Here is an 11,117-nt window from a genome sequence, read left to right as displayed (position 1 = left end):
GTTCCTTACATATATGATATATCCGTCACTAAAGCATGTTTAATCCAGAGAGTCACAAGGTCATATTGCATTTGTGGTATAATATATATATATATATATATATATATATATATATATATATATATATATAGCTTTTAAAATAACTTTATGTGTGGTTGATGGACAGATGGTGATGATAATCTTGGTGATGGACTAGCCATGGCAGAAATGTATCTTTCCACACAAGAAACACAAAGTAGATAAAGACTTCAGAGCATAAGCCATTTCTGCCGATTAATCAGCTGCGCAGGGGCATCCGTCACCCCCTTCAAAGGACACAAAGGAAAGTCCCTGGACTGGGACAGGACTCTGGGATCATGACTGTTTACATTTTTTTTTCACAGGTGACAGTTGGCGCACGTTGAGATGATGAATTATGTGCCAGTGACTTTTGCCCTCAAATCTCACTTACACTGAGGATGATAAATCCCTGATCCAACCTGCCCCAATCTAATAAAGCACAACACAGAGATAACCAAACAACATGGAGAGGGGTGTAACCAAGGAAGTAAGAGTAAGCGTAATGCCAAACATGGTATGTTGCATTGTCAGCTGGAGTGACCGTATCAGAACCCTTCAATAATTAACACAAGTCCACCGGCCTGACCACAAGTACAACCACAGCCATTCAAGACTAAAACATTTCTGAGGACTCATTTTACCTACCTCTAACTACTCCAAAAACATAACTACAATTTATTGTAGTTCCCATGTGAAATGAACACTAGTGGCAGAAAAACAACAACTTTTATTCCTTTTCACATACATTTTGATTACAGGAACAGAACATTGATTAATAAAGACTTATTTTTGCAAGGTTCCTTGCACAATACTGTGTTATGACAAAACATTTCTACCATAGTGCATAATTTGTAGTCTAATGCATCTTGAAATTTGCATGACATAATCAGCTCTTTTGGCTTTTCTTTGACTTAAACTTGCTCGGAAGTTCACCTGGTATAGCATTGCACTTGCAATGCAGGATCACTGGTAGAAGCAAGCTAAAATTGCACGGTTGCTTCAAATGTGTCTTCATGTCACATTTGCTTTTGTTAACACTGTCGGTTAGGTTTAGGTTTTAGTGTAAATTGTACGTTGTACTGATAGAGTATTCAACTTGTACCACCAACGGACATTTCTTTTCTGAACTGCTGTGATATACAACAACCAACAAAATAAAACATTACCAGATTCACATTCAACCATTTGGGATTAAACCGAACACACTTTTAGTGCCACTTTCTGGGCATTACACTAAGTGTTGGGAAATGTGCAAGAAGCAGCTCTTTCAAAATCAAATGTTGCTAAAGGCACCCATGTGACGTAAATGTTACTGGCCCTTGTGTGTGTGAAATCTGAATATGCATAAACTTATAAATCAATAAAGTAACCAGGGTAGGGTTAGTTCACTGAATAGAACTGAATGTGACCTCAAAATTACAAAACTGCTTGCACCACTGGTATCTACATTGCAGCTGTAATGCACAAACCTTGTGGGATGATGCATTGCAGTTTATCATCAGATAATACCAAGAAAACGTGTGTTTGAGTAGAATAAGATACTCTAAAGCAACACTGCCGGCTGGTTTCTAAAGAATGACACATTGTGCTCATCTTCAAGTATCCAATCAGTCATGCTGAAACTAGACACAAAAGTGTGGAGAGTTCAGGGTATTTGTACTAATACATGTGATTAAAGTGAGAATTGATATTGTTAGAAGTGCAAATCTCAAATCATGATGCAAATCAAACTAATATGTTTGTGTGATTCTGGAGCATTTTTAGTCTAAGATCTCTTAGACGTGTTACATCCTGCAGTGCCACAAAATGCAAGGACCCTGTGTCAAGAGGAACTCTGGGAAAGTAATTTGCACTCGCTGTTGCACTCATTGCTGGCTTCAGGCAGAAGAGATTACAACTGGCTTCTCAGGCAAGAATACAGAGCTTGATGTATGGGAGGGCTTATATCCTTCACCTTATGTAAAGATGTTGTTAGTATTTGTTTTCACTGTATCTATTTAACAGTTAATTTAGCTCCTTTTTTAAAACATTTTTAAAAAACTGCATGCCAAAAGCAAGACTGAAAGTACTTTCCACTGGAGGGTAAATATACAGTAAACACTCAAAAATTTACATTTCAAATGTATCATTTGAAATCATTCCCAGGCTCAAAAAGGAGCAGACCATGTCCTAAGAAACTAAATGCTACATGTGTAACGGGGCTGACAAGACGTGAGACGTGTGTATCCATATGCAAGCTTTTTATTAGGAGAAGACAGAGACGTGGTCATCAAACAGGCATGGGTCAGATAATGGCAGACAGGTATATGGCGGGCAAAACACAAGAATAGTCCTAGGGCTAGTGTAGGTCGACGATCAGCAGACAGAATCACAGGGGCGAGACTAGAGGGATAAATCCACGGAAAACAGGCAAGGATCCGAAACCGCGAAAACAGGCAAGGCAAGGCAAAACAAGGAAAACACAGACGCTAGGAACGGGGAACGGGCTAAACAATACTCAGCAGAGAAAGGTGGTTAGAGTGGATGGTGTGTAGTGAGTGAGGTGATTAGAAACAGCTGTGTGCAATGAGTGCAAATCAGTGCAGTGTGCAAATCGTGCAAAGAATGATGGGATATGTAGTCCAGGGTGCTATGCAACAGTTTGTGTTGTGCGAGAGTCAATGTAAAGGAAAGGGTGACCTCTGGTGGTGAATAAACGGAAGACCATGGACCGAATTCGTGACAACATGGTTTAAATAATGATCACCATATTCATTTTGATTCATTTTGCTCATTACCCTGTATTAATAAAAAACAGCATATGCTGGTTAGGTATGTTTTGAAGCATGGCAGCTGGTTTAAGCTGGTTATAAGCTAGTCCTAAGCAACTAGCTCCTCCTCAAGACCAGCTCATAACCAGCTCAAACCAGTTGCCATACTTCAAAACACCTAACCAGTATATGCTGTTATTTTCAACAGGTCAGTCCTTGTCCACCATGTATCATATTTTTCAATTGGTTCTGTTTAGCATTGGTCTGACCTTGCCAGTTAAGACAATTGTCAAAAAGGACAATGTTTTACAAGACAAAGTGATAGACTTGAGCTTTAATGCCTTTGTTTCCGCATACTGTTTTTGAATGCAAGCAGGCACACTAACAGCCCTCTATGCCCTCTGTCTAATTTTTTTCAGTGCTTTAAAAATGTACGGCCATATACAAACCCTGCATTTATCATGCTGGAGAGTCTTTATTAAAAGCCATATGCTTCACAAGTCCACATTAAGTGGTTATCAGCAAATGAAAGCAACGGGCTTCCTGACCTGACTCATTATTCCTGGGTGTATGTAATCAGCGAGGATACATTTCTGGCGCAGCTGGAAAAGGTGTTCAAATAAGGGGTGTTTTGGTTCCTCTCCCTGACACGGATATCACTCTCTGACTGCTGTTTGGAATGCACGGAGGAGAAACAGTCCCTCTAAAGCTTATTTATAGTCTAGCACTTTAGCAAGCACATTGATCTTTTTTAAAGCATTTCCTCTGTGGTCGGCACTGGCAGTGTTCTTTGAATTTTAAGCTGTGGATGGCTGTGAAATGTTTCCTGATGCTTGCATGATCTTTCCTCAAGAAAGGAGGAGGATCTACCGCATGCTATAAGTGCTTTAGGTCAATGAGAGTATAGACTGCACGTCTGGCCATAAACAGAAAAAAAATAATTCAGGGCTTATGTTCAGTTTATTCAGTCTATCCCTTTTCAGCATGTGCAGTGGTGTGGGGACAAGAAAACAGGCATGAAACCGTATCTGTGGCAATTTTAACCTTGAGTTGACCTACAGAGAGAAGATAGAATGATGTTTGATAGCTTGATTAAATGTTAAAAAGTGAGAGAGTGGATGTGTCAACTGCAGAGCCTCGGTCTAATCCAGTTATGCTTAAATCCTGTGAGAGATTCTGGGTAAGACTCAAAACAATTACCCCTGCCAACAGCCTGTGTCAACTCTGATACTGTTATTGTCTGAGCGGCCAAATCTGAGCGGAGCTCACCTACACACAGATATATTCCCTGACAAGGCATGCAGACAAATGTAAACTCATTAATGAACCCACTTGCCAGCGGTACACTGAGGCAAAACAAAACTTCAACGTAATGCCTGCCAAAATAAGAAGCAATTTGAAAGAAAAATGCATATTTGAGGGGGTAAATCAATTTAGATCCAGGCAATGTTTTTTCAAAGATTTTTTTTTTTTGGTTTGTTTGTATAACTTACTTGTTTGCTTTTGTTTAAAGCAGCACTAAACATTATTTAAAAATGCTAAAATGCACACTACATATGCTATTGCTGACCATTTTGACAGACGATTGTTTCTGTCTCCAAAATGTGGAGCAATTAAACTGCAGCACTGCAGCATTTATATACATGTTACTTTTATATATTATGTTTCCCTTATAAATTCCTTTAATTTTATTCTATCAAGAGAGATGGAGGTGTAGGCTGTAGGCGTGAGGTCATATCAATCTGAAAACCTGATTCAGTGTAAATCTCAAAAAAAAAAATTAATCAATACATTTCACTTCAGAGCTATGCTGGAAGCTTCACTTTGGTATTGTTTTTATTTTGAGCTTTACTAAAAATCTACTGCAGCAAACCACTGCATGCACTGCATCAAAATAAGCGTTTAAAACGAGATTCAGAGCCTAAAGCGCATTAATGATTTCCAGCTCAGGCCTCTGTAAAAGCTGGGAAACAGTGCAAATCGAAGTCTAGTAGAACAGAGAGCCAGTGAACCTGCACAATGTTTACACATAAATAATTTATGTCAAATTACAGGAAAATTATAACAGCAGCATACTGCTTTATCAAGTTACAACAGCTGCTGGAAAGTAACACTTGGTGTTTGTTTTTTTTCTGGCAGTTTTTGCACATATTTTAATTGGTAGGCCTATGAATAAATCAAAAGTAAAACTAGTGCCAAATTTGAACATGGAAGTACTAGAGAAACCTGCAACATAATCCTTGTATGATTGTGTTTTATCCTTTGTGTTTATCCACTCACTGAAGGCTCATACGTGTTGGTAGAGAACAGCACAAAAATTCACAGGGTAATATCCCCCCTGTAGTGAATGGCACATTCCAGGGCCCAGTTTTTGTCGGGGCCCCTCTCTGACCACAATAGTGGACAAAGGTTTGCTACATTTTGTTTAGATCTTGTTGGACTAACATAAGCAAACTGTCCAACGCCATCAGATGAAGATGCCAGGACAACAGCCAGACACCTCTTATAGAGGGCAAGAATAAGATAGGACTTCTCATTACCTTCACCCACCGATAGACTGATTCTTAAGGTTTTGGCCTGTGACCGCCATACAAATTCTTTATGACCTCCAGATGCAGCAGCAGTGGGTGAAACAAAGAGAGATCACAAAGAGCCATCCAAATCCATTCATACTGTAACTATGTTTTCAAACCTTAAAACTGATGCAAACTACAACACACCCATCTTATACTTATTCAGTGAAACAATTATTCTCAATGACAGCGATGTGTAGTGCAACATCTTACGCCAACTGTTAATGGACAAATGAATGCCTGTATGACAGTTCAATCTTTTTCCATCATGTTTGGACTTAATACGTTCATAACATTGCCAAAGGTATTCTGGTTGTGGTTTTGTAAGTGAATAATTAATCGGTAAAACTTTAGTGACACTTTTCTAAATGTGTGTTTGGACTATGAAATAAATCCCACAGGAGGAAAGAAGGGTGGGCCATACTGTGTTCCCCCGCTCTGATGGAAACAGCCAATCGCAAGCACGGAAATGGGAAAAAGGTACTCTTCCAAAAGACTGCTCGTTCTGAGTCTCAGTCCTGTAAGGCTGGCCGCACACTAGATAACGATTTTAAAACCATGGGAGACCACAGACATTAAGACAGTTCAACCGATTTTTAGCCTTATAATCCTCTAAACGCACACACTAGATGATTCGACCAGACCACGAGACCACACACTTGTTGATTCTTGACATGTGTTCTCCCTTCATGGGCCTGGCCCTCCATCCCACCCCCTGGACCACCTCTGCTTCACCACCCTCCAGAACATTTTGGGTTTTTAAGTTTTGTTTGGGCGTCTGGAGTCACTTGTAGAGGAGGGGACATGTCACAGTTGGTTTTGGGTTTTGTTGATGTTCATGTCTTTTACATTGTATCCATGCTCTTAGTCTAGTTTTCTGGTTTGTCATATGATTCCCCGTTCCCTCATGTGTTCCTGCCATGTGCTACCCTAGTTCATGTGTCATGCGTTTATTGGTTCATTGTCTTGTTATGTGGTCTTCAGTTCTGCGTTCCGATTGGTTCATGTTCCTCAGCTCCACTCTGTCATTGGTTGTTCTTGACATGTGTTCTCCTATAGTTTAGTATATACTGTATAGCCATCATGTCTAGCTTTGTTTCCGTGTACCACTGTTGGTGAGTTTGCCATGTCTTGCCAAGCCATGTTTATTTTGTGTCTGTTCATGTTTGGGATTAAACTGCACTGGGGTTCTCACTACGCTCGCCTCCAGTGGAATTCATAACAATCTCTCAATCATCATTGTACTGCATTGCATTCAGTTTTTGTGTGACCGTTGTAATCTGCGTTGTGTTTTTTTCTCTCAGAGTAGTAACCAGACGGACATCAGTTGACGGTTCGACTCTTCATTTACTGATAAAACATAAAACAGTCTTTACAGTGTGTTTTTTGCCCTTGTCTTTTCTCTCCCATGCAAAGACAGTGCAGAAAGGGAAGAGGAAATTATATAAAACTTTCATACAAAATTAATTTAACGAGTGACAAAACAGCATACCTGGTAAAACATAAAACAGTCTTTACAGTGTGTTTTTTGCCCTTCTTGTCTTTTCTGTTAAACGAATGTAAAGTGCAACACAATTAGCATGTGCTTCAAGTGCATCGATCGACAGAAAACTGATCAAACTTAGTGAAAATACAGAAATAATCAAATATACATAAAATAATGTCACAAATATGATTTAAACAGTGTATAAAAGTGCTTTTTTAAAGCAAAGATGAAATTAGATTAATCAGAGCTCATTAGAATCCCGCCTCTCCCATGTGAAGACAGTGCAGAAAGGGAAGAGGAGGCGCAAAAGACAGGAAATTAAGAATAACGCTGCTGTCAGAAATTTAAAGGGGAATGTGCACACACACAGACAAGCATATCAGGTATACATCAAGAACATTTGTGTAATTCTACATATGAAATTAACATTACTTTCCATACCCGTTACACTCACCCCTCTAGAATTACACAAAATTCTGAGAACATTGGAAAACTCCGTACACTGGTCATAAGAATTACATGGTTCACACTCTAAACAACCAGTGAAGACAGTCAGCAATCAAAAGCTACCCAATGAAAGGATAAAAATGTTTTGAAATCGGCCAAATTTCATCACATTCTATAGACTTCATCAAAGACCACATACTCAATTAAGGCAAGTTTCACTTGGGAAAAGAAAAAAAACAAACAAAGCAAGTTCCGAAAGCTGCATGCACTTAAGTGTTTTAGCATCCTCTTGACCAGAACTATCGGAGTCTGTATCAGGCAAAGATAGGAAGTTCACTTGCAAAAGAAGATTGTGATGTACTGTTCGCTCATTACCAACTCTGTCACAGATCCTATAGATGTGTATGGAAGGCTTTGAGGCAACGACAGTGTATACAACAGGCTCCCATCTGTCAGCAAGTTTCCGTTTCCCTCTACAACCCTTGTTAGCCACAAGCACCTGGTCACCAATGGCTAGAGGAAGGCCTTTAACTCTTTTGTTGTACTGGTTTGACTGGTGTTTTTGTTCTTGAACAGAATTCTTCTGCACCACCGACATAGCAGGCTGGAAGTCACTGATGAGCGATTTAACGTACTGGTCGTAGTCACAAACTGACTTGTCCCGTAGAACACTCTGGAACATAAGGTCAACTGGCAACTGTGGTACTCTGCCAAACATTAAGTAAAAAGGGGCAAAACCTGTTGTTTCATGCGCTGTACAGTTGTACACAAACGTCATGGTCTGTACCAACTGCGGCCACTTCTGCTTAGGTCTAGGTGGAAGGGACCTCAGCATGTTACCTAATGTCCTGTTGAGTGAATGATGCTGCTCTACATTCAGTTCCTATTTCCCATTCGTCACAGGAGGACAGAACTGAGGACACGTCATCGGTGGACAATGATGTACTCAGCCCGACGTCAAGTGGACCTGATCTTAATGTTTGCATTTGGCAGGTAAGTCGGAACATTTCTTGCACACTTCCATCCTCAACACTGTGTACTTGCCTCAACAGTTCAGAATAAGGCTCTGACAGAAGCCGCTGACTTACTGGCCTGACAAACGGATTTCTACTGAGCGCGTCAGCCACCACGTTGAGTTTCCCAGGAACATATTTGATCTCAAAAGAATATGGAGCAAGTTTCGAGACCCAGCGCTGCTCACATGCATCCAATTTCGGCTTGGTCATAATGTATGTTAGCGGATTATTATCCGTCCACACTGTAAACTCATGGCCTTTAAGCCAGTGACTAAACTTGTCACACACTGCCCACTTAAGAGCCAAGAATTCTAATCTGTGTGCAGGATATTTTGTTTGGCTGCGGTTCAAAGCCTTGCTAGCAAACGCTATTGGTCTCGCCTTGTCTTCACCAGCAGGTATCTGAGAGAGTACAGCACCTAAGCCGTCTAAAGAAGCATCAGTACAGAGCAGGAATGGACGTTCAAAATCTGGATGAGCCAGCACCACACTATCGACAAGGGCCCTTTTCAGTTCTTCAAAGGCCACGTTACAGTCCGGGGTCCAGTCCTGAGATGTCAACTCCTGAAAAGTGCCTGCTCTCCTACGACCACCAGCACCTTTCATTGAAAGTTTCAGGCCAGCCGTCAGATTGAATAAGGGTCTGGCGATACGAGAACAACTTGGAATAAAGGCTTGATAGTACAGGGCCATACCGAGAAACGATCTGATTTTTTTTGTGAAGGCGTGGTTCCATCTTCCCTCATTAGATCCTCCTTTCGAAAAGCAGAGATGACTTTCACTTTCTCTTCATCAACTGAAACACCAGTACCATCTATCATATGGCCTAGAAACTTTACAGACTTCCTCAGAAAGTGAAACTTTTTAGGAGCTAGCTTCAGGTTGCTGGACCTCAATCGAATAAACACTATCTCCAAGCGCCTCAGTGCCTCCTGTTCAGATGGAGCGAAGACCAACAAGTCATCAAAGTAACAGAGAAGACTGGAAAAGTTAAGGTCACCGAAAATACTGAGCATCATGCGCATGAAAGATGCGGGGCTATTGCAAAGGCCCTGAGGGAGACGATTATACTCGTATAACCCCATTGGCGTTGTGAAAGCGGTGTATCGTCGGTCAGACACATGGAGTGGGATGTTGTAAAATCCTGAAGTTAAGTCCATGGTGCTGAAAAAGGCATTATCTCCTAAGGCTGCAAGACAGTCAGCTTGATGTGGTAAAGGGTGGGCATCTTTGAAGGTTTTAGCATTGAGCCAGCGGAAATCGGTACAAACCCTCAGATCACCATCTTTTTTCCAGACCATCACTAAAGGCGATGCGTACTCGCTGACAGACTTGCTGATTATGCCTTTCTCCTCCATTGCTGACAACATTTCTCTCAGTTTCTGGTAGTGGGCAGGAGGGATGCGGCGATAGGGAAGACGGAATGGGCGCTCATCATAAAGATAGATCCTGTGCACAAAATCCTTTGCCTCTCCACAATCCATTTTATCCTTGGAGAAAACATCATGGTAAGACACAACAAGTGCTGCCAGTTTTCTCTTCCACATTTCTGAAACTTCACATCCATCAATGCCAATGTCCGTCAGACCATATTCTTTCAGCAACTGCATGGGATCAGTGGGCGAGGCAGTTTCGAGGGAATCTGAATTAGGAATGTCACGATGGGTTCTACTCAATCCCTGCATTACAGTGAGGTCTTCGACAGCTAGACAGGAAGAAACGTCAGCCAGTTTAGAGTTGCGGCGAAGTGTCACTGATGTTGGATTAGGGTTAAGTATCTTCATTGGCACCCATCGATCACCCCACATTGGTGTTACTACTCGTCCGACAAGAATGCTTTTAGGTGCTGAACGTGCAGTGCTTGGCTCAACTATTACAGTGCTTCCCGGGGAAACAGGGACATTTGCGGGCAATTTCCCCCAAACAAGGTACTCATGTCTGGGAAGTAGAGTGACTGCCTGACAGAGTTCCAGAGTACCAAGTTTATCAGGCTGCTGAGGGCCAGACCATCGGGAGATGCAGCTCAGAAGCTCGAGGAATTGCTCACACTCAGGATTACCGTTACTGCAGGAAACAAGTTCCCAGTACTTGTCATGAGATTTCATCTTCTGTAGAACGCATTTGATCACGTTGCTTCCAATTATGAACTCGTCTCTTTGTCCAGGCACAACAAGAGTTGGAACAACAAACTTAAATCCATAAACTTCAAATCTCCAAGTCGTATGTACACTTTGGCTGAATTGTAAGGCCACCACAGCCAACCAGAACCACATTACTTGGAATCACTTGAGGATGTGGAAGAATACCATCAGCTTGCAGCATGGACTCACACTCTTCACTAAGCGTGCAGGACATACTACCAGAATCCAGTAACCCCTTTAATGTGTAACGGCCACAAACTGTCACAGGAGCATAAAACAACTCACTGGCCCCATCAACTCTCTGAGACCCCACATATAACATGGTTTTGTCTTCTGGCAATGACTCGCAGCTGTTCACGAAAGCATTTTGCACATCCACTGCTTCTGTGAGGGAGGTTTTATTAAAATTGCCCATGTTACCGCTCTCATCACATGGGCTATTCAGTTTAACTATCTGAGGGAGTCACAGGGCATGCTGCTTTGGGACAGTCACTCTTAAAGTGGCCAGGACTGAGACATTGATGACATAGCCTGTCACGTCTACAATGCGAGTACGTAGTGTGTTCCTTGGATCTACAGACCTTACATGCAGAGCCTAAATTGGTCTTGAAGTCCGAAGTTTTGTCTGCATGAACCTGACTGGG

Source organism: Sinocyclocheilus grahami, unplaced genomic scaffold, assembly GCF_001515645.1.
Source record: "Sinocyclocheilus grahami isolate Dianchi unplaced genomic scaffold, SAMN03320097.WGS_v1.1 scaffold812.1, whole genome shotgun sequence".
In the NCBI taxonomy this organism is placed as follows: Eukaryota; Metazoa; Chordata; class Actinopteri; order Cypriniformes; family Cyprinidae; genus Sinocyclocheilus; species Sinocyclocheilus grahami.
The sequence above is the reverse complement of the archived record's forward strand: the minus strand, read 5'-3'. Positions refer to the sequence as shown.